The sequence below is a fragment of the Somniosus microcephalus genome, unplaced genomic scaffold (assembly GCF_052327205.1).
Source record: "Somniosus microcephalus isolate GS21.2 unplaced genomic scaffold, FLI_Smic_1.0 unresolved_chr2, whole genome shotgun sequence".
Classification (NCBI taxonomy): domain Eukaryota; kingdom Metazoa; phylum Chordata; class Chondrichthyes; order Squaliformes; family Somniosidae; genus Somniosus; species Somniosus microcephalus.
In genome coordinates this window covers 34,583,391-34,605,877 of record NW_028225180.1, presented here as the reverse complement: position 1 = coordinate 34,605,877, position 22,487 = coordinate 34,583,391, and the positions used below count along the sequence as shown (strand labels likewise).

The following is a 22,487-nucleotide window of genomic DNA, read 5'->3' as shown; positions in this document are numbered from 1 at the left end:
GGAGATCAGGGGGCTCAGGGACTCTCCCCCTTCCCTCCCTCCCCTCCCCCTCCCCTTCCCCCCTCCTCTCCCCTCCCCCCTTCCCCCCCACCACCCCTTCCCTCCCCTGCCCCCCTCCCCTTCCCCCCTTCCCCCCTCTTGCCTCCTCCCCACCCCCTCCTCCCCTCCCCTTGCACCCCTCCCCTTCCCCCCTCTTCCCCCCTCCTCTTCACCCCCTCCTCTTCCCCCCTCTTCCCCCCTCCCCTTCCCCCCTCCGCTTCCCCCCCTCCCCTTCCCCCCTCCCCATTCCCCCCTCTTCCCCCTCCCCTTCCCCCCTCTTCCCCCCCTCCCCTTCCCCCCTCCCCTTCCCCCCCTCTTCACCCCTCCCCTTCCCCCTCCCGTTCACCCCCCTCCCCTTCCCCAACTCTTCCCCCTCCCCTTCCCCCCTCCCCTTCCCCCCCTCCCCTTCCCCCCTCCTCTTCATCCCTCTTCCACCCTCTTCCCCCAGTCGCTCTCTCTCTTCCTCCCAGTTGCTCTCTCTCTTCCCCCCAGTGGCTCTCTCTCTTCCCCCCAGTCGCACTCTCTCTTCCCCCCCAGTTGCTCTCTCTCTCTCTTCCAACAAGAACATGCCCTCGAAAAAGCCTCGGCACCGCCGGGCACTTCAGCTAGTATATATATAAATTGAATTAAAAGGAATGAAACATTGACCATTCAATATAGAGGGACACAAAATCCGACGCCAATCCACCGTACTTCAGGCAATGGTGAAATATAATTTCGCAGCAATTACTGGAAATATATGGATTCAATAAAACATTCAGCTACTGGGTGGAGGTACCTGCCGTCCGAGCAATTATCAACTTAAAATACACAGGGAACGTGGTATAAAAGAAATGATTACTAAAGACACTAAGCAACAAATACTTTACTGGAATAAGTACTGTTGGAGGATCCGGCGATTCAGCCTCCCCCTCTCTCAGTGTAGAGAGGAAGGTTGAGTACCCCTTGCCCAAGATCTACTGGATAGGATAGAGCTTAACCAGCCGGGCAAACTGATGACATTCCCGCTGATATTCACCAAAATATCCCGGTAGATAAATGATCTCGACGGATTCTGTTACATAATCATTAACAGTGAGACCATTGACAACTATTAAACAACAGGATGCATTGACTTACCGAGAATACCAAAGGCTGTGAGAAAATTATAGTGTATATCCTTTATCTGTAGAATTATTGGCCGACTGTGTGAATTCTGTCCTGCATTACCCTTCCGACTGGCGTTTATCTGAGATCCGTAAATGCTACCCCTTTTTAGACCAATCTGTCCCCTGGTGAGAAAATCAGTTTACACAATAATTGAACTTAGTTACTGCCACTTAACAAACAAGGGGCGATTTTCCACTTCAGTGTGCCCAATGAGGACATTGTACAGCTGAGTCCATGTAACTCCGTCCATTAAAAACAATGAAAGGGAGTTATTTCCTGAGAGAATATGCTCTGCGCCCGCCATGTGATCCGTGAAGTGAACATCTCTCCAATCCCTGTGTTAGATTCTTCGGGCCTCACATAATTTGGTCAAATCTTCACTCATCCATTATATAAGTAATTACAGATGGTGACTCTACTCTAACGTTACTGATGTTGACCCTACACGAACATTGCTGGTGGTGATTCTACTCTATCATTGCTGGTACTGAATTTACACTAACATTACAAGTGGTGATCCTAGTCTAACAGTACTGGTGTAGACGCTGTTTCAACATTATTGGTGCTGCATCTACACTAATATTAGTGGAGATTACACTTGTTTAGCATTACTGATTGAGTTCCTACTCTAACCTTACTGCTGTTGACCCTACTCGAACGTTGCTGGTGCTGACTCTACTCAACAATACTGGTGATGGCCCCACTCTAACATTACTGGAGGCGACTGTACTCGAACATAACTGGTAGTGACCCTCGTCTAATATTATTGGTTGTGAATCTCGAATTAATGAAGGTGAGTCTACTCCAACGTTGCTGGTGGTGACCCTAATCTAACTTTACTGGTGGTGACTCTACTCTAGAATTTCCCGTGATAATTCTACACTAACAGTACTGTTGGTGATTCTACTCTAACATTACTGGAGGTGACTCTACTCTAGAATTACCCGTGATGATCCGATGCTAACAGTTCTGTTGGTGATTCTAATCTAACATTAATGGTGGTGACATTATTCTAGAATTACCCGTGATGATCCTACTCTAACAGCGCTGTTGGTGATTCTACTCTAAAATAACTGTTGGTGATCCTACTCTAACATTACTGATGGTGGCTCTTCTCCAACTTTTATGATAGTGATACTACACTAACGTTACTGGTGGTGACCCTATTCTAACATTACTGGATGTAGGGCGCCCTCAGTGTGAGTACGGGACTCGTCTCCACAAGGACTGTGAAGTGATCACTCCTGCAAATTCCTTCAAACATAGATGTATCAGGTAGTTTGGTTAGGAGCATGTGAACTGGGTTTTCCCCCATGTGGGTTCTCGCACACCCCGCAACACGCCCAATCTGACAGTTGTGCCCTTTAGTGGTGCTACCGAGCAGGTCTTGGTGACGGATATTGAAGCTCACGATACAGAGTGCATTCTGCACCCTCGATAACCTCAGTTCATGTTCCAAGGAGGCGTACTGATTCATCCACTTAGTGAGGGTGGTTGTTAGTCAGTTGGAGATTTCCTTGCCCATGTTTGACCTGTAGGTTCACCACCAGTATTGTTAGAGTGGAGTCATCATCAGTAATGTTAAATTGGATCAACTCTAATCATATTCGGTCCGAGCATTGATTAGAACTTGTTATATTTAATTTCCAAACTGTAATGTTGCAGTAGGGTGACTACCAGTAACGTTAGATCAGGCTAAAGCCCCAGTAGTGTTAATGCTGTGTCATGATCTGAAATGTTAGAGTCCGGTCACCACCAGCACTGTTGAAGTACAGTCACCATCAGTAATGTTGGCGTAGGGTCACCAACAGCAAAGTTGGAGTACAGTAAACACCAGTAATGTTAGAGTAGAGTTATCACTATTAATATTATAGTAAGGTCACCACAAGTAATGTTACAGTAGGTCAACACCAGTGCTGTTAGAGTAGGGTAATCACTAGTAATGTTAGAGTAGAGTCACAACCAGTAATGTCAGAGCAGGGTTACATCAAGCAATGTTAGATTAAGGTCACCACCAGTAATATTATGTTAGGGTTATCAGCAATGATGTGAGAGTAGGGTCACCACAAGTAATGATAGAGAATCTTCACCACCAGTAAAGTTAGGTAAGCTCACCAGCGATAATGCTAGAGTAGGGTCAACGCCACTAATGTTGACTAGGGTAACCACCAGAAATGATGAAGTAGGGACACCACTGGTAATGTTACTTTAAGGTCACCACCAGTAATATTAGAGTAGAGTCACCAGCAATAATGAGAGGGTAGATTCCTCACAATTAATATTAGTGTAGTGACACCACCAGTCATTGTAGAGTAGGGTCACCACCAGTAAAGTTAGATTTTATTCACCGCCAGTAATATAATTGCATATTTACCACTTGTAATGTAAGACTACGGTCACCACCAGTAATGTCATATTAGATTCACCAAAATTAATGTTAGAGTAGGGCCAACGTCAGTAATGCTAGATTAGAACACCAGCAGTAATGTTGGAGTAGAGTCACCACAAGTAATGTTACAGTAGGGTCACCACCAGTAATATTAGGGTAGGCTCCTCAGGAATAATGTTAGCGTAGGGCCACCACCAGTAATGTTAGAGTAGGGTCGCCACCAGTAGTTTTGTAGTAGAGTCACCACCAGTAATGTTAGAGTAGAGTCGCCACCAGCAGTGTTAAAGTACAATCACCGCAATTATCCTTAAAATCGGGCCAATACCACAAATATTAGTGCAGGGTCAATACCAGTAATTTAAAGAGAAGTGTCACCATCAGTTATTTGGAGTAGAATCAACACCATTATTGTTATATTAGATTCACCGCCAGTAATGTTACAGTAAGTCATCTCCAATAAAGATAGATTAGTGTCACCACCAGTAAAGTTAGAGTAGCGTCACCGCCAGTAATGTTAGATTAGATTTTCCACCAGTAATGCGAGATTAAATTGACCACAAGTAATGTTAGAATATATACCACCAGTAATGTTTGAGTAGAGTTACCAAAAATTAAGTTAGCATAGATTCCTCACCAGTACTGTTAGTGTAGGGTCACCACCAGTAATATTAGAGTAGGGTCAGCACCAGTAATTGATAGAGTACCTTCACCACCAGTAATGTTAGAGTAGATTCGCCACCACTAATGTTAGGTTAGATTCACCAGCAGTAATATTAGACTATATTCACCACCAGTAATGTAAGAAATGTGTAACCTCCAGTAATGTTAAAGTAGGATCACCATTATTAATGTTAGAGTAGGGTCACCAGCAGTAATGTTAGAGTAGAGTCGCCACCAGCAGTGTTAATGTACAATCACCGCAATTAACCGTAAAATCGGGCCAATACCACAAATATTAGTGCAGGGTCAATACCAGTACTTTAAAGAGAAGTGTCACCATCAGTTATTTGGAGTTGAATCAACACCATTATTGTTATATTAGATTCACCGCCAGTAATGTTAGAGCAAGTCATCTCCAATAATGTTAGATTAGTGTCACCACCAGTAAAGTTAGAGTAGCGTCACCGCCAGTAATGTTAGATTAGATTTTCCACCAGTAATGCGAGATTAAATTGCCCATATGTAATGTTAGAATATCTACCACCAGTAATGTTTGAGTAGAGTTACCAAAATTTAAGTTAGAATAGATTCCTCGCCAGTACTGTTAGTGTAGGGTCACCACCAGTAATGTTAGAGTAGGGTCACCAACAGTAAAGTAAGATTATACTCACCATCAGTAATGTAAGTGTATATTTACCACCAGCAATGTAAAATACACAACCACAAGTAATGTCATACTAGATTCACCAAGCGTAAAGTTAGAGTAGGGTCACCACCAGTAATGCAAGAGTCGATTCCCCACCAGTAATTTTCGAGTAGATTCACCACCAGTAAAGTAAGATTAGATTCACCACTACTGTTAGTGAAGCGTCACCACCAGTAATGTTAGCGCAGAGTCAACGTCAGTGATGTTAGATTAGATTCACCACCAGTAATGTTGTAGTTGAGTCACCACCAGTAATGTTAGAGTCGAGTCACCACAGACATGTTAGAGCTGGGTCACCAACATTATTGCTAGTGCAGGGTCACCGCCAGTAATATTAGTGTAGGTTCACCAGCAATAATGTTAGAGCAGGGTCACCACCAGTAATGTTGTAGTAGGGTTACCATCAGTAATGTTAGAGTAGGGTCACTACCAGTAATGTTAGAATAGATTCACCACAATTAATGTAAGAGTAGAGTCACCACCAGTAATGTTAGAGTACGGTCACCACCAGTAATGTTAGAGTAATGTCACCACCAGTACTGATAGTGTAGAGTCACCACTAAAAATGTTATGGTGGATTCCTCACCAGTATCTTTAGTGTAGGTTCATGACCAGTAATGTTAGAGTAGGTTCACCACCAGTACTGTTAGACTATATTCACCAGCAATAATGTAAGTGTATATTCACCACCATTAATGTAAGAGTGCGGAGACCACCAGTAATGTCATATTAGATTCACCAAAAGTAATGTTAGAGTCGGGTCAACAACAGTAATGTCAGATACTATTCCCTATCATTAATTTTATAGAAGGTTCAGCACTAGTAAAGTCAGATTAGATTCACCACTTATGTTAGAGTAATGTCCCCACTAGTAACGTTAGAGTAGAGTCAACGTCTGTAATGTTAGAGTAGAATCATCAGCAGTAAAGTTATAGTAGGGTCCCCACCAGTAACGTTAGAATAGAGTCAACGTCAGTAACGGTAGAGTAGAGTCACCAGCATTAATTTTAGAGTAGCGTCACCACCAGTTATGTTAGAGAAGAGTCAACGTCAATAATGTTAGATTAGAGTCACCACCGTTAATGTTAGAGCAGAGTCACCACCAGTAATGTTAGAATAGGATCATCAGCAAAAATGTTAGAGTACGGTCACCACCAGTAATGTTAGCATAGGGTCAGCACCATTAATGTTGTAGTAGAATCACCACCAGTAATGTTAGAGTAGGGTAACCAACAGCAATGTTGTAGTAGAGTCATCACCAGTAATGTTAGATTAGAGTCACCACCATTAATGTTAGAGTAGAGTCACCACCAGTAATTTTAGAGTAGCGTCACCAGCAATAATGATAGAGTAGGGTCAGCACCAGTAATGTTGTAGTAGAATCACCACCAGTAATGATAAAGTAGAGTCACCACCAGTACTGTAAGAGTAGGGTTCACAATCGGTAATGTTAGAGTAGAGTCACCACGAATAATGTTAGAGTAGGGTCACCACCAGTAATGTTAGAGTAGGGTCACCACCAGTAATGTTAGATTAGAGTCACCACCAATAATGTTAGATTAGGTTCACCACCAACAACTATAGAGTAGGGTCACCACCAGTAATGTTAGAGTAGAGTCACCACCAATAATGTTAGATTAGGGTCACCACCAGTAATGTTAGAGTAGAGTCACCACCAATAATGTTAGATTAGGGTCACCAACAATAATGTTAGAGTAGGGTCACCACCAGTAATGTTAGAGTAGGTTCACCACCAGGACTTTTAGAGTAGAATCACCACCAGTACTGTAAGAGTAGGGTCACCACCAGTAATGTTAGACTAGAGTAAGGTTACCACCAGTAATGTTAGGTTAGTGTCACCAATGTTCAGTGTATCAGGTAGTTTTCTGGTGTTGTGGCTGGCAGCTGCCATCAGTTTTTTAGCTGCTGACTGGCCAACATCGTGCATTATTGAGGGGATTATGCAGCCCCTGGTTATGTCGCCACAGAAACCGGATATCTGCTCATGTATTTGAGTTCCTGTAAAAACACCTGTATTTATTCAGCAACCCATACCAAATTCATGGAAGATCTGATGAAGATGGTTAATATCCTTGGACATTGATTCTGATATTGGTTAATAAAATGACGAAATAAACCATAGCTTCCTTTATTAACTAGAGCTCAACTGCAGCCCGTGTTCCGTTTTTGAATTGCCCTCTGTCTCTTGGGATAAAAGCGGGTAGTTCTTGTGAAAATGAACAGGGTTCAGGAAATATTTCTCCAATTTTGTGCCGTGTGTTTGATATCTGCTGCTTTCCCTGGGTGAATATAATTGTGTCCCGCTAAAACAGCGCACTTTCCGCTCAAGATTCAAAGAGAACAGTAATGGCCGAACTTCAGCTGTGGAGTCGTACATGTGGACGCCATCGTGAACTGTCTCACACCACAGATACTGGAATAAGACGTTCAGCTTAATTAGCAGAGAAAGTTTTATCTAGTGTAGAACCAACGAAGGATTTTATAATCCTGGTTATTTTAATTCTCCTGCTTTAGTGAATATATTTTCCGTTCTTTGCGCTGGGCTCTCCATCAGACTCCGCCCCCATTGTCTCCTGGACCTATAGAACGGGGCCCTGTCCCCTGATCAGTGTCTAATAATGTAGACAGTAGGAACTTGACACCTCAATGTGTCATTAAATATTTTTGTTTAAAGATATTTACTTAAAAACTCAACTGGTCAACACAATGTTCGAATGTTATAACTGGGGAATTCAGCATTGGTGCCAACCAGTCCTTGCCGCAGTTCACCATCCACCCGAGCAAATAGTTCTAATCACTTTCCCCGCTCTGCCTCGACATGGCTTCAATCTATTTTCATTCATCCATCTATCCAAATTAATCTTCAGTATTGGAATAATTTCTGAGTCTGTGAATTCCACAGCCGCCCGACTCTCCATGTACAGAGATTCCTCCTAACCTCAGTTCTATATGTCTTACATTTATGCTTTAAAATATCGCCGTTAGATCTTGATCCCTCAATTAATGGAAGTAGTGTGCTTGTATCGATCCAATCCCGAAACATCAGGACCAGGCGGGGAGAGATTATAATGAAACACCTTCAGATATCCAATCTTTAGACAGATGTGATGTGTTGCCCGCAAATGCAATACAAGCATGAGATGTGCATGATGAAGATGCCCAGACGAATGTGTCCAAGACATGGATTTCAAAATGGAATAACTTGCTTGACCAACCTTATTGAATTTTTTGAAGAGGTAACATAGAGAGTCGACATGGGGGATGCAGTATACATAATTCATCTAGATTTTCAAAAGGCCTTCGATAAGTTACCACAAAATAGACTAATGAATAAGGTCAGAGAATGCGGAGTCAGGGACAAGTAACAGAATGGATAGCGAACTGGTTTCAAGACAGAACGCAGAGATTGGGAGTAAAGGGTGATGATTCACAGTGGCAGAAGTTGGCTCGTGTTGTTCCACAAGGATCAGTTCTGGGACCACTGCTGTTCACTATGTACATTAACGATTTAGACTTTGGAATCAAAAACACAATTTCTAAATTTGTGGATTTAACAAAATTGGGGTTGGTAGTCAATTTTGAGGAGGACTGCAACAAATTACAGGAGAGCATTAATAAACTCGCAGAATGGGCAAATAATTGGCAAATGAAATTCAACACAGACAGATGTGAGGTATTACATTTAGGTAGAAGGAATAGGGAGGTCTCTTATCACTTGGAGTGTGGGAGTCAAGGTGGGGTACAGGAACAAAGGTATCCTGGAGTACAAATACACAAATCACTTAAATTTGCGCCACAGGTTAGCCAGGCCATTAAAAATGCAAACCAAGCATTAGGGTTTATTTCTTGAAGGATAGAATTGAAAAGTTGGGAAGGTATACTAAACCTGTATTGAACCTTGGTTAGACCACACTTAGAGTACTACATGCATTTCTGATCGCCATATTATAAAAGGATATACTGGCACTGGAGATGTTGCAGAGAAGGCTTACAAGGATGATACCAGAAATGTGAGGTTATGCATATCAGGAAAGAATGAACAGCCTGAGTTTCTTTTCACTTGAAAAAAGATGGCTGAGGGTTGACCTAATACAGGTCTATACAATTATGAAAGGATTTGACAGAGTTGATACAGAGACAATGTTTCCACTTGTGGGGAAAAGCATAACTGGAGGCAATTAATAAAAGATAGTCACCAAGAAATCCAATAGGAAATTCAGAAGAAACTTCTTTACCCAAAGAGTGGTGAGAATGAGGAACTCGCTACAACAGAACATAAGCACATAGTAAGATGTAGGAGCAGGAGTAGGTCAATTGGTCCCTCGAGCCTGCTCCACCATTCAATAAGATCATGGCTGATCTGATCTTGCCATCCACTCCACTTCACTGCCCGCTCCCCATAAACCTTTATTCCCTTACCATTCAAAGATCTGTTTAACTACACCTTAAATATATTCAATGACCCAACCTTCACAGCTTACTGGGGAAGCGAATACCAATGGTTCACGACCCTCTGAGAGAAAAAAAAATAATTGAACAGCCAGTTGTCGTGGTGCATATAGGTACCAACAATATAGGTAATAAACGGCATGAGATCCTAAAAGCTGAATATAGGGAGTTTGGAGGTAAATTAAAAAATAGGACCTCAAAGGTAGCAATCTCAGGACTGCTGCCAGTGGCACGTGCTAGTCCGAGTAGAAATAGAAGGATATTTCAGCTGAATACGTGGCTAGAGGAATGGTGCGAGGGGGAGGGTTTCAAAATCCTGGGACATTGGAACCGGTTCTGGGGGAGGTGAGACCAGTTAAAACCGGACGGTTTGCACCTGGGCAGGGCCAGGACCGATGTCCTAGGGGGAGTGTTTGCTAGCGCTCTGGGGGAGGGTTTAAACTAAAATGGCAGGGGGTTGGGAACCTGAGCAGGGAGACAGTGGAAAGGGAAACAGGGATAAAAGCAAAAGATAGGAAGGAGAAAAACAAAAGTGGTGTCAGAGAAATCAACAGTTTAAATCAAACATGGCCACATTAAATAACACTCCTAATAGGTCTAAGAGCGTTAAATAAACAAGCCTGCAGGCTTTGTGTCTTAATGCGAGGAGCATTTGTAATACGTTGGATGAATTAGCTGCACAAATAGAGGTAAACAAATATGATTTGATTGGGATTACGGAAACATGGCTCCAGGGTGGCCAAGGGTGGGAACTCAACATCAAGGGGTATTCAATATTCAGGAAAGATAGGCAAAAAGGAAAAGGAGGTTGGGTAGCATTGCTGGTTAAAGAGGAGATTAACACAATATTGAGGAAAGATATTAGCTCTGATGAAGTGAATCTGTATGGGTAGAACTGAGAAATACCAAGGTGCAGAAAACGTTAGTTGGACTGGTATATAGAACTCCAAACAGTGATGTGGAGGTTGGGGATGGCATTAAAAGGAAAATTAGATAAGCGTGCAATAAGGGCACAGCAGTCATCACGGGTGACTTTAATCTACATATAGATTGGGCTAACCAAATTAGTAACAATAATGTGGAGGAGGAATTCCTGGAGTGTTTACGGGATGGATCCTTGGACCAATATGTCGAGGAACCAACCAGAGATCAGGCCATCTTAGACTGGGTATTATGGAATGAGAAAGGATTAATTAGCAAACTTGTTGTACGAGGTCCCTTGGGTTGGACTGACCATAATATGATCGAATTCTTCATTAAGATGGAGAATGAAGTTCAGAGACTGGGGTCCAGAATTTAAATAAAGGAAACTACGATGGTCTGAGGCGCGAGTTGGGTAGGATCGATTGGGTAATGTCACTCAAAGGGTTGACAGTGGATAGGCAATGGCAAACATTCAAAGGCCGCATGGATGAACTACAGAATTTGTTCATCCCATTTTGGCATAAAAATAAAACAAAAAAGATGACTCAACCGTGGCTAATAAGGGAAATTAGGGATAGCATAAGATCCAAGGAGAGGACATATCAATTTGCTTGAAAAAGCAGTAAACCTCAGGATTGGGAGCAGTTTAGGATTCAACAAAGGAGGACAAAGGGATTACTTAAGAAAGGGAAAATAGAATATGAGAGTAAGCTTGCATGTAACATAAAAACTGACTGTAAAAGCTTTTATAGATATGTGAAGAGAAAAAGATTGGTGAAGTCAAGAGTAGGTCCCTTGCAGTCAGAATCAGGGGAATTTATAATGGGGAGCAAAGAAACGGCTGAGCAATTCAATACATATTTTAGTTCTGTCTTCACAAAGGAGGACACAAATAATCTCCCAGAGATGTCGGGGAACATAGGTTCTGATGAAAGGGAGGAACTGAATGAAATCAGTATTTGTAGGGAAATGGTGTTAGGGAAACTGATGGGATTGAAGGCCGATAAATCCCCAGTGCCTGATACTTAAGGAAGTGGCCCTAGAAATAGCAGATGCATTGCTGATCATCTTCCAACATTCGATGGAATCTGGAACAGTACCCATGGATTGGAGGGTATCTAATGTTACCCCACTATTCAAAAAAGGTGGTAGAGAGAAAACAGGGAATTACAGACCGGTAAGCCTGACATCGGTAGTGGGGAATATGCTAGAGTCCATTATAAAAGATGTAACAGCAGAGCACTTGGAAAACAGTGATAGGATCGGACAATGTCAACATGGATTTACAAAAGGTAAATCGTGCTTGATGAAACTACTGGAATTTTTTGAGGATGTTTCTGGTAAAATAGATTAGGGAGAACCAGTGGATGTGGTGTATTTGGACTTTCAGAAGGTTTTCGAGAAGGGCCCGCAAAGAGATTAGCGTGTAAATTTAAGGCATATGGGATTGGGGACAAGGTATTGAATTAGATAGCGAACTGGTTGGCAGACAGAAAGCAAAGAGTTGCAATAAACGGGTATTTTTCCGAGTGGCAGGCAGTGACTAGTGGGGTATCGCAGGGATCGGTCCTTAGACCCCAGCTTTTCACAATATATATTGATGATCTAGATAAGGGAACTAGATGTAATATCTCCAAATTTGCAGATGACACAAAGCTGGGTGGGCGTGTGTGCGGTGAAGAGTATGCTGAGAAACTCCAGGATGATATGGACAGGTTGGGTCATTGGGCAGATGCATGGCAGATGCAGTATCATGTGGATAAATGCGAGGTTATCCACTTTGGTGTCAAAAACAGGAAGGCAACTTATTATCTGAATGGCAACAAATTGGGAGACGGGGAAGTGCAACAAGACCTGGGCGTCCCTGTGCACCAGTCGCTGAAGGTAAGCATGAAGGTGCAGCAGGCGGTTAAGAAGGCAAATGGTATGTTGGCCTTCGTAGCGAGAGGGTTTGAGTACAGGAACAAGGATGACTTGCTGCAGTTGTGCAGGGCCTTGGTGAGACCACATCTTGAGTATTGTGTGCAGTTTTGGTCGCCTTATCTGAGGAAGGATGTTCTTGCCATGGAAGGAGTTCAGCGAAGATTCACCAGGCTGATACCTGGGATGGCAGGAATGACGTATGAGGAGAGATTCGGTCGATTGGGCGTGTACTCGCTGGAGTTTAGAAGAATGAGAGATGATCTCATTGAAACTTATAAAATTCTGACAGGACTGGACAGACTAGATGCAGGAAGGATGTTCCCGATGGTCGGAGAGTCCAGAACCTGGGTTCACAGTCTAAGGATAAGGGGTAGGCCATTTAGGACATAGAAACATAGAAACATAGAAGATAGGAGTAGGAGTAGGCCATTCGGCCCTTCGACCCTGCTCCGCCATTCAATGAGATCATGGCTGATCATTCAAATTCAGTACCCTGCCCCTGCCTTCTCCCCATATCCCTTGATCCCTTTAGCCTTAAGAAATATATCCAACTCTTTCTTGAATATATTTAATGAACTGGCCTCCACCGCCCTCTGTGGCCGAGAATTCCACAGGTTCACCACTCTCTGGGTGAAGAAATTCCTCCTCATTTCAGTCCTAAATGTCCTACCCCTTATCCTTAGACTATGACCCCTGGTTCTGGACTCCCCGACCATCGGGAACATCCTTCCAGCATGTAGTCTGTCCAGGCCTGACAGAATTTTATAGGTTTCGATGAGATCCCCTCTCAATCTTCTAAACTCCAGTGAGTATAAGCCCAATCGACACAATCTCTCCTCATACGTCATTCCTGCCATCCCAGGTATCAGCCTGGTGAATCTTCGCTGCACTCCTTCGATGGCAAGCACGTCCTTCGTCAGATAAGGCGACCAAAACTGCACACAATACTCAATGTGCGGTCTCACCAAGGCCCTGTACAACTGTAGCAAAACATCCTTGTTCCTGTACTCGAACCCTCTTGCTACGAGGGCCAATATACCATTTGCCTTCTTAACCGCCTGCTGCACCTGCATGCTTACCTTCAGCGACTGGTGCACAAGAACACCCAGCTCTCTTTGCACTTCCCCTTCTCCCAATCTATTGCCATTCAAATAATAACCTGCCTTCCTGTTCTTGCCACCAAAGTGGATAACCTCACATTTATCCACATTATAGTGCATTTGCCATGTTTCTGCCCAATCACCTAACCTGTCCAAATCGTACTGGAGTTTCATGACATCCTCCTCAAAGCATACCCTCCCACCCAGCTTTGTGTCGTCTGCAAATTTGGAGATATTACATCAAATTCCCTCGTCCAGATCATTAATATATATTGTGAACAGCTGGGGTCCTAGGACCGATCCCTGTGGTACCCAACTAGTCACTGTCTGCCACTCGGAAAACGACCCGTTTATTCCAACTCTTTGCTTTCTGTCCGCCAACCAGTTCTCTATCCAAGTTAATACCTTGCCCCCAATCCCATGTGCCTTCATTTTGCACGCTAATCTCTTATGCGGGACCTTATCGAAAGCCTTCTGAAAGTCCAAATATACCACATCCACTGTTTCTCCCTGAACTATTTTACCAGTTACATCCTCAAAAATTTCCAGTAGGTTAGTGATTTAACTTTTGTAAATCCATGTTGACTTTGTCCGATCCTGTCACTGCTTTCCAAGTGCTCTGCTAGTACATCTTTTATAATAGACTCTAGCATTTTCCCCACCACCAATGTCAGTCTTACCGGTCTAAAATTCCCCGCTTTTTCTCTGCCAACTTTTTTGAATAGTGTGGTAACATTAGCTACCTGCCAATCCATGGGTACTGTTCCAGAGTCTGTCGAGTTCTGGAAGATGACCAGCAATGCATCTATTATTTCTAGGGCCACTTCCTTAAGTACCCTGGGATGTAGATTATCAGGCCCTGGGGATTTATCGGCCTTCAGTCTTATCAATTTTCCTAACAACATTTCCCTACAAATACTGATTTCTTTCAGTTCCACACTTTCATCAGACCCTATGTTCCCCGTTATTTCTGGGAGGTTATTTGTGTCCTCCTTTGTGAAGGCAGAACCAAAATATGTATTTAGTTGGTCTCCCATTTCTTTGTTCCCCACTATAAATTCCCCTGATTCTGACTGCAAGGGACCTACGCTTGACTTCACCAATCTTTTTCTCTTCACATATCTATAAAAGCTTTTACAGTCAGTTTTTATGTTTCCTGCAAGCTTACTCTCATATTCTATTTTCCCTTTCTTAATTAATCCCTTTGTCCTCTTTTGTTGAATCCTGAACTGCTCCCAATCCTCAGGATTATTGCTTTTTCTGGCCAATTGGTATGTGCTCTCCTTGGATCTTATGCTATCCCTAATTTCCCTTGTAACCCACGGTTGAGTCAACTTTTTTGTTTTATTTTTGTGCCAAACTGTGATGAACAAATTCTGTAGCTCATCCATTCGGTCTTTGAATGTTTGCCATTGCTTATCCACCGTCACCCCTTTGAGTGCCATTCCCCAATCAATCCTACCCAATTCACTCCTCAGACTATCGTAGTTTCCTTTATTTAAATTGAGGACCCTTGTTTCTGAGTCAACTACTTCATTCTCCATCTTAATGAAGAATTCGATCATATTATGATTGCTCTGACCCAAGGGGCCTCGTACAACAAGATTGCTAATTAATCCTTTCTCGTTACATATTACCCAGTCTAAGATGGCCTGATCTCTGGTTGGTTCCTCGACATATTGGTCCAGGAAACCATCCCGTAAACACTCCAGGAATTCCTCCTCCACAGTATTATTACCAATTTTGTTAGCCCAATCTATATGTAGATTAAAGTCACCCATGATGATTGCTGTGCCCTTATTGCACGCTTCTTTAATTTCCCTTTTAATGCCATCCCCAACCTCTGCCTTACTGTTTGGAGGTCTATATACCACTCCCACTAATGTTTTTTTCCCCTTAGTATTTCTCAATTCTACCCATACAGATTCCACATCATCAGAGCTAATATCCTTCATTACAATTGTGTTAATCCCTTCTTTAACCAGTAATGCTACCCCACCTCCCTTTCCTTTTTGCCTATCTTTCCTGAATATCGAATACCCCTGGATGTTGAGTTCCCAGTCTTGGCCATCCTTGAGCCACGTTTCCGTAATCCCAACCAAATGATATCCGTTTACCTCTATTTGCGCAGCCAATTCATCCACCTTATTACAAATGCTCCTCGCATTAAGACACAAAGCCTTCAGGCTTGTTTTTTTAACGCTCTTAGACCTATTAGAATTATGATTTACTGTGGCCATGTTTGATTTAAACCGTTGATTTCTCTGACTTCCACTTTTGTTTTTCTCCTTCCTGTCTTTAGCTTTTATCCTTTTTTCCCTTTCCTCTGTCTCCCTGCTCAGGTTCCCAACCCCCTTCCATTTTATCTTAAACCCTCCCCCACAGCACTAGCTAACAAACCCCCTAGGACATCGGTTCCAGCCCTGCCCAGGTGCAGACCGTCCGGTTTGAACTGGTCCCATCTCCCCCAGAACCGGTTCCAATGTCCCAGGAACTTGAATCCCTCCCCCTGGCATCATTCCTCTCGCCACGTATTCATCTGAAGTATCCTTCTATTTCACTCTGGCTAGCACGTGGCACTGGTAGCAATCCTGAGATTACTACCTTTGAGGTCCTGGTTTTTAATTTACCTCCTAACTCCCTATATTCCGCTTTTAATACCTCATCCCGCTTTATACCTACATTGTTGGTGCCTATATGCACCACGACAACTGGCTGTTCACCCTCCCCTTCCAAGATGTTCTGCAGCCGCTCAGAGACATCCTTGACCCTTGCACCAGGGAGGCAACACACCATCCTGGAGTCTCGCTTGCGGCCGCAGAAACGCCTATCTATTCCCCTTAAAATTGAATCCCCTATTACTATAGCACTACCACACTTTTTCCTCCCATTCTGTGCAGCAGAGCCATCCCTGGTGCCAGGAAGCTGGCTGCTGCCTTCCTCTGATAAGCCATCCCCCCCAACAGTACTCAAAGTGGTGTATCTGTTGGAGAGGGGGATGGCCACAGGGGACCCCTGCACTACCTGCCTGCGCCTAGTACTTTGCCTGTTGGTCACCCATTCCCTTTCTTCCTGTCCAATCTCTCCCTGTGGTGTGTACAAATCCCTAAACGTGCTATTCACGATGTCCCGAGCATCGTGAACGCTCCAGTATGCATCCAATCGCAGCTCCAGCGCCGCAATGCGGTCTGTCAGTAGCTGCAGCTGGGTGCACTTCAATGAGGAGGGATTTCTTCACCCAGAGAGTGTTGAACCTGTGGAATTCTCTACAACAGAAGGCAGTAGAGGCCAATTCATTAAATATATTCAAGAAGGATTTGGATATATTTCTTAAGGCTAAAGGGATCAAGGGGTATGGTGAGGTAGCAGGGACCGGGTAGTGAATTTGCATGATCAGCCATGATCGCAATGAATGGCGGAGCATGCTCGAGGGGCCGAATGGCCTACTCCTGCTCCTATCTTCTATGTTTCTATGTTTCTATTCTCTGTTCTGTTTTAAATGTGTGCCCCCTTATTAGGAAACTATGCCCTCTAGTTCTAGATTCCCCACGAGTGGATGCATCCTCTCTGCATCTACTCTGTCAAGCCTCTTCAGAATCTTATATGTTTCAATAAGTTCGCCTCTCATTCTTTTGAATACAAATGAATATAGACCCAACCTGCTCAATGTTTCTTCATAAGACAACCCCTTCATCTCCGGAATCAACCTTGTGAACCTTCTCTGATCTGCCTCCAATGCAAGTATACCCTTCCTTAAATAAGGTGATCAAATTTTATGCAGTACTCCAGGTGTGGTCTCAACAACGGCCTGTACATCTGTAACAGGATTTCCCTACTTTTATATTCCATTCCCTTTGCAATAAAGGACAACATTCCTTTTGCCTTCCTAATTACTTGCAGTACCTGCATGCTAATTTGTGATTCATGTACAAGGAGCCCCATATCCCTCTCTATCTCAGCATTTTGTAATCTCTCCCCATTTAAATAAGAATTTGTTTTTTGGTTTTCCTACCAAAGTGGATAACCTCAAATTTTCCCAAATTATACTCCATCTGCCAGATTTTTGCCACTCACTTTGCCTATCTACATCGCTTTGGAGATTCTTTCCATCCTCCACACAGTTTGCAAGCCCTCCTATCTTTGTATCTTCAGAAAATTTGTTTACATTTCACTCTGTCCCTTCATCCAAGTGATTAATATAGAATGTAAAGAGTTGAGGCCCCCAGCACTGATTCCAGCTACACCCCACTAGTTACAGTTTGACAACCTAAAAATGACCCATTTATCCCGACTCTCTCTTTTCTGTTAGTTAGCCACAACTCCAGTATATTACCCCCAACCCCGTGAGCTCTTATCTTGTGAAGTAACCTTTTATGTGGCACCTTATCGAATGCCTTCTGGAAACCTGAATAAGCAGCATCTACTGGTTCCCCTTTATCCACGCTGCTCATTAATTCCTCAAAGAACTCCAGCAAATTTGTCAACCATGTTTTCCCTTACATACAACCATACCGTTTCTGCTTTACTATATTATGATTTTCTAAATGTCCTGCTTAATTGTCCACTTCCTTAATGATGGACTCCAGCATTTTCCCAATGACAGATGTTTGGCTAACTGGTCTATAGTTGATTGCTTTGTGTCTCCCTACTTTCTTAAATAGAAGCGTTACATTTGCAGTTTTCCAGTCCGCTGGGACCTCTCTCGAATCCATGGTATTTTGGTAGATTACAACCAATGCATCCACTCTCTCTGTAGCCACCTCTTTTAAGACCCTAGGATAGAGGCCATCATGTCCAGTGGACTTGTCCACCTTTCATCCCATTAGATCGCCGAGTATATTTTCTCTAGAGATATTGATTTATCCACCCAAATAGCCCCTTGATTATCCATTATTGGGATACTTTTAATGTCTTCCACTGTGAAGACCAATAATAAATATTTGTTCAAGTCTCTGCCATTTCCAATTTCTGCCATTATTAATTCTGCAGACTCATCCTCTAAGGATCACCGTTTACATTAGCTACCCTTGTAATGTATATACCTTTAAGGGGGGGACTATGTTTTACAGCTCATGTATACTGCAGTACCGGCAGTGACCACACCTCTATATAACACTGAGTAGTAATCTGTACAGATCAGTTGCAACTTGAGCCACGTTGAGTAAACACCTGTTGTACCATTCTCCGCAGTCCATTTCTTATTATACACGGATGTAACATTGGCGACGAGGCAGGTTCGAACCTACCTGCAACTCTGCATCACCTCCCGGAGATTCGTTCCTGGAGATCAGTGGATTGGAGGTCAAGGACAGAGACTCGGGCATCGACCATGGGCAACCGCCCAGTCATCCAGCAGAGACTCGAGAATTGCGGGGGAGGATGGCGAGAGCCAGGCTTGGCTTTCCAGTCGAGGTGGTCCAGCAAACAGGCTGGCAACAGGTAGTGCGCAGAATCGTCCCGGACGGCAGTGGGCTAGAGCTCGACCGAGCGGCACAGCAAAGGGCCGAGCAGCGTCAACGGGGAGAGAGAGAGAGGGCAGAGTGCACAGGGCCTGGCCGGTGTTCAGTGGCTGAGCAGCGTCGGAGAGCGGGAGAGAGAGAAGCGTGCGAAACCTACAGGGCACCGCCATTGCCACGAGAACCGCCGGGAGTGGCGTCGGCAGCAGCGGGGGAGGAAGGAAAGCATGGGAGACGCCATTTTAAGCCATTGGGAGATGGCATTTTAAACCACACCCAAAATGCCGAAGAGTGGCAGTATCACCGCATTTGACAATGAAGTCGAAGATTGGACTACATATGTCTAACGAATAGAGGTGTACTGCAAGGCAAATGAGGTGTTAGATGACAAGAAAGCGTCGGTATTGTTAAATTTAATGGGTGCAAAGACGTATGGTTTATAACGAAATCTAGTAACCACAATGAAGCCAATGGAAAAAAGTTTTGAAGACATAGTAGCGAAACTAAAGGAACATTTAAACCCCACATCGCTGCTGATAGCAGAAAGATTCAAGTTTCACAAACAGAACCAGCATAAGGATGAAAGCAATGCTGATTATTTAACAGAACTGCGCAAACTATCGAAGCACTGCCAGTTTGGAGCGGGACTGGCAGATACATTAAGGGACAAGTTTGTGTGTGGGCTTCAAAGTGAAGGAACCCAGAAACGGCTTTTATCTGAAAAGGGCCTTATGCTGGAAAAGGCTTTCAGCATTGCGGTATCATATGAAGCAGCAGCACGGGGCTCTGCAGAGATACAACAGAGACAGCAAGAATATGTCACAAACGAAATGTCATATGGAACAGAGAAGTGCTATCGCTGCGGCAGAACAACACACGACCAGAATGATTGCTGGTTCAAAGACAAAGTGCAGACAGTGTGCAAAATTAGGACACATAGCACGAGTCTGCAGGTCGGGAAAGAAAACCAGCTATAAGAAACCGACAAAAGGGAAGTACAAGAAGGTACATAAGATAACAGAGAATAGTTCAGATGAACAAAAGAATGATAACGACTCCGATAGCAGGGAACTGAGTTGTCTGAAACTACATAATGTGATCACAATGGAAGATCACCGAACCATTTGGGTCACTCTCAAGATAGCAGGATTCCAGGTAAGGATGGAATTGGACACAGGATCAGCTCTAACAGTCATAAACCGATGGGACTACGAGCGGCTATTCTCACACATACCCTTGAGAGACACAAAAATTATTTTGAATACATACGCGGGGCAAAAAGGTCTACCCCAAAGGAAAAATAAGGGTGACCGTTATATATAACGGTAAGGAAACACCAAAACTAGACCTGTATGTATTGCAAGATGGAGGACCACCATTACTGGGACGTGAATGGATCCGGAAAATACAACTGGATTGGCATTCCATAGACGCACTGACTGTGGCTGAAAAAAAGGATGACGACGTCACACCTGGGCGACTGTCAAAGATCCTAACTGACATGAAAGAAGTGTTCCAGCAAGAACTCGGAACACTAAAAGGCATGACAGCGACGATTGAAATTGAAGGAAACGCAAGCCCAAATTTGTTAAAGGCCAGACCGGTGCCTTATGCGATCCGCCCAGCTGTCGAAGCAGAGCTGGAGAGTCTGGAACGTTCAGGTGTACTATCCAAGGTAGACTGGAGCGAGTGGGCTACACCCATCGTCCCTGTGATGAAAAAGTCGTTGAGCAGCACGCCTGGGGAACCAAGGAAGGTTCGCATCTGTGGCGGCTTTAAGGTAACAGTGAACCCGGTCCTTCACACCATACAATATCCACTTCTGCGGATTGAAGATATTTTCGCCTTGCTATCTGGAGGGAAACACATCACCAAGATTGATCTGGCCCAGGCGTATCTGCAGATGGAGGTAGAAGAAGCATCAAAAAAATACCTCACAATCAACACCCATAAAGGTCTCTACCAATAAAACCGGCTGGTATTCGGGATATCAGCAGTTCCAGCTATTTGGCAGAGCGCAATGGAACAAGTCCTGCAAGGGATCCCAGGGACCCAGTGTTATTTGGACGACATCCTGGTCACGGGCGAAAATGACAGTGATCACCTTGCCAACCTGGAGCAGGTGCTCACTAGATTGCAGGAATATGGGCTCCGAGCAAACCGCCCCAAATGCGAGTTTTTTAGAAAACAGATCTCGTATTGTGGCCACGTTATCGATAAAGAGGGGTTACATAAGTCCCCAGAGAAGATTGAGGCAGTAGTCAAGGCTCCAACGCCGGAATATGTGTCACAACTGAGGTCGTTCCTCGGGCTGGTAAACTACTACTATAAGTTCTTGCCAAATTTGTCTACAATACTACACCACTGAACACCCTACTGCAAACTGGGGTGCCATGGAAGTAGAGTGATGAATGTAGACGAGCTTTCCAGAAGAGCAAAACACTAAACACATCGAAAGAGGTATTGGCCCATTACAACCCAGCATTACCAATTCGGTTGGCATGTGATGCATCACCCTACTGCATTGGAGCGGTGCTGTCGGTCAAATTCTCAGATGGCTCAGAGAGGCCAATAGCCTTTGTGCCATGATCACTAACCTCAGCCAAGCGTAACTATGCCCAGATTGACAGAGAGGCACTCAGCCTAGTGTGGGGAGTGGAAAAAGTTCAATCATTATCTGCACGGGCAGAAATTCACCTTGCTGACTGATCACCAGCCTCTTGTCTCCATTTTTAATCCGAAAAAGGGCGTTCTGGTGATGGCTGAGCAATGACTACAAAGATGGTCATTTTTTCTAGGGGCGCACCACTATGAGATTGAATATAAGGGCACGAAACAGCATGGAAATGCTGATGGGCTATCACGCCTGCCACTGCCTACTGCGGAGGAAGCACCAGCAGTGGATCCTGTCGAAATATTCCATTCGACTATAGTTGAATACCTACCAGTAACTAACGCTTGTATCGAAAAGGAAACCCGAAATGACCCGACACTGCCTCAGGTGTATGATGTGAAGGTGAAGGGATGGCCAGCATGTGGTGAGTCACTGTTGCCAGCATTCTCGACAAGGAGAGAACAGCTGTCAGTGTGCCTGGGGACCTTGATGTGTGGATCCCGAGTGGTAATTCCACCCAAGTTAAGGGATAGATTGCTCAATGAGCTTCATGAGGGTCATCTGGGAGGGGTAAAAATGAAAAGCCTAGCCAGGGCTAATGTGTGGTGGCCGGGAATCGATAAACAAATCGAGGACCTGAACAAGAGCTGCTCAGGATGCCAGAAAGTCCAAAATGCACCACCACAGGCCCCTCTACACCCATGGCAGTGGCCCTCATCTCCATGGCAACGGGTGCATATTGATTTTGCTGGTCCATTCATGGACTCAATGTTTTTAATAGCCGTGGATGCGCACTCGAAATGGCCTGAGCTCATCAAAATGTCCTCCACCACCACGGAGAAACTATTGCAGTCCTACGGACCATTTCTGCCAGGAATGGCTTGCCAGAACAGATTTGCTCCGACAACAGACCACAGTTTGTGTCCGAAGAGTTCCGGAGGTTCTTGAAAAAGAATGGGGTAAGGCATTACACATCCGCCCCGTATCATCCAGCCACAAATGGATTGGCTGAGAGGTTCGTACAAACTTTTAAGAAGGCAATAAAGGCTATGTACAA

At 44.1% G+C, this 22,487-nt stretch overlaps 1 pseudogene; it reads right to left on the bottom strand.

The window, feature by feature from the left end:
• The window catches only part of LOC147092449 (uncharacterized), an 89,096-nt pseudogene that overhangs the window by 37,717 nt on the left and 28,892 nt on the right, over positions 1-22,487 (bottom strand).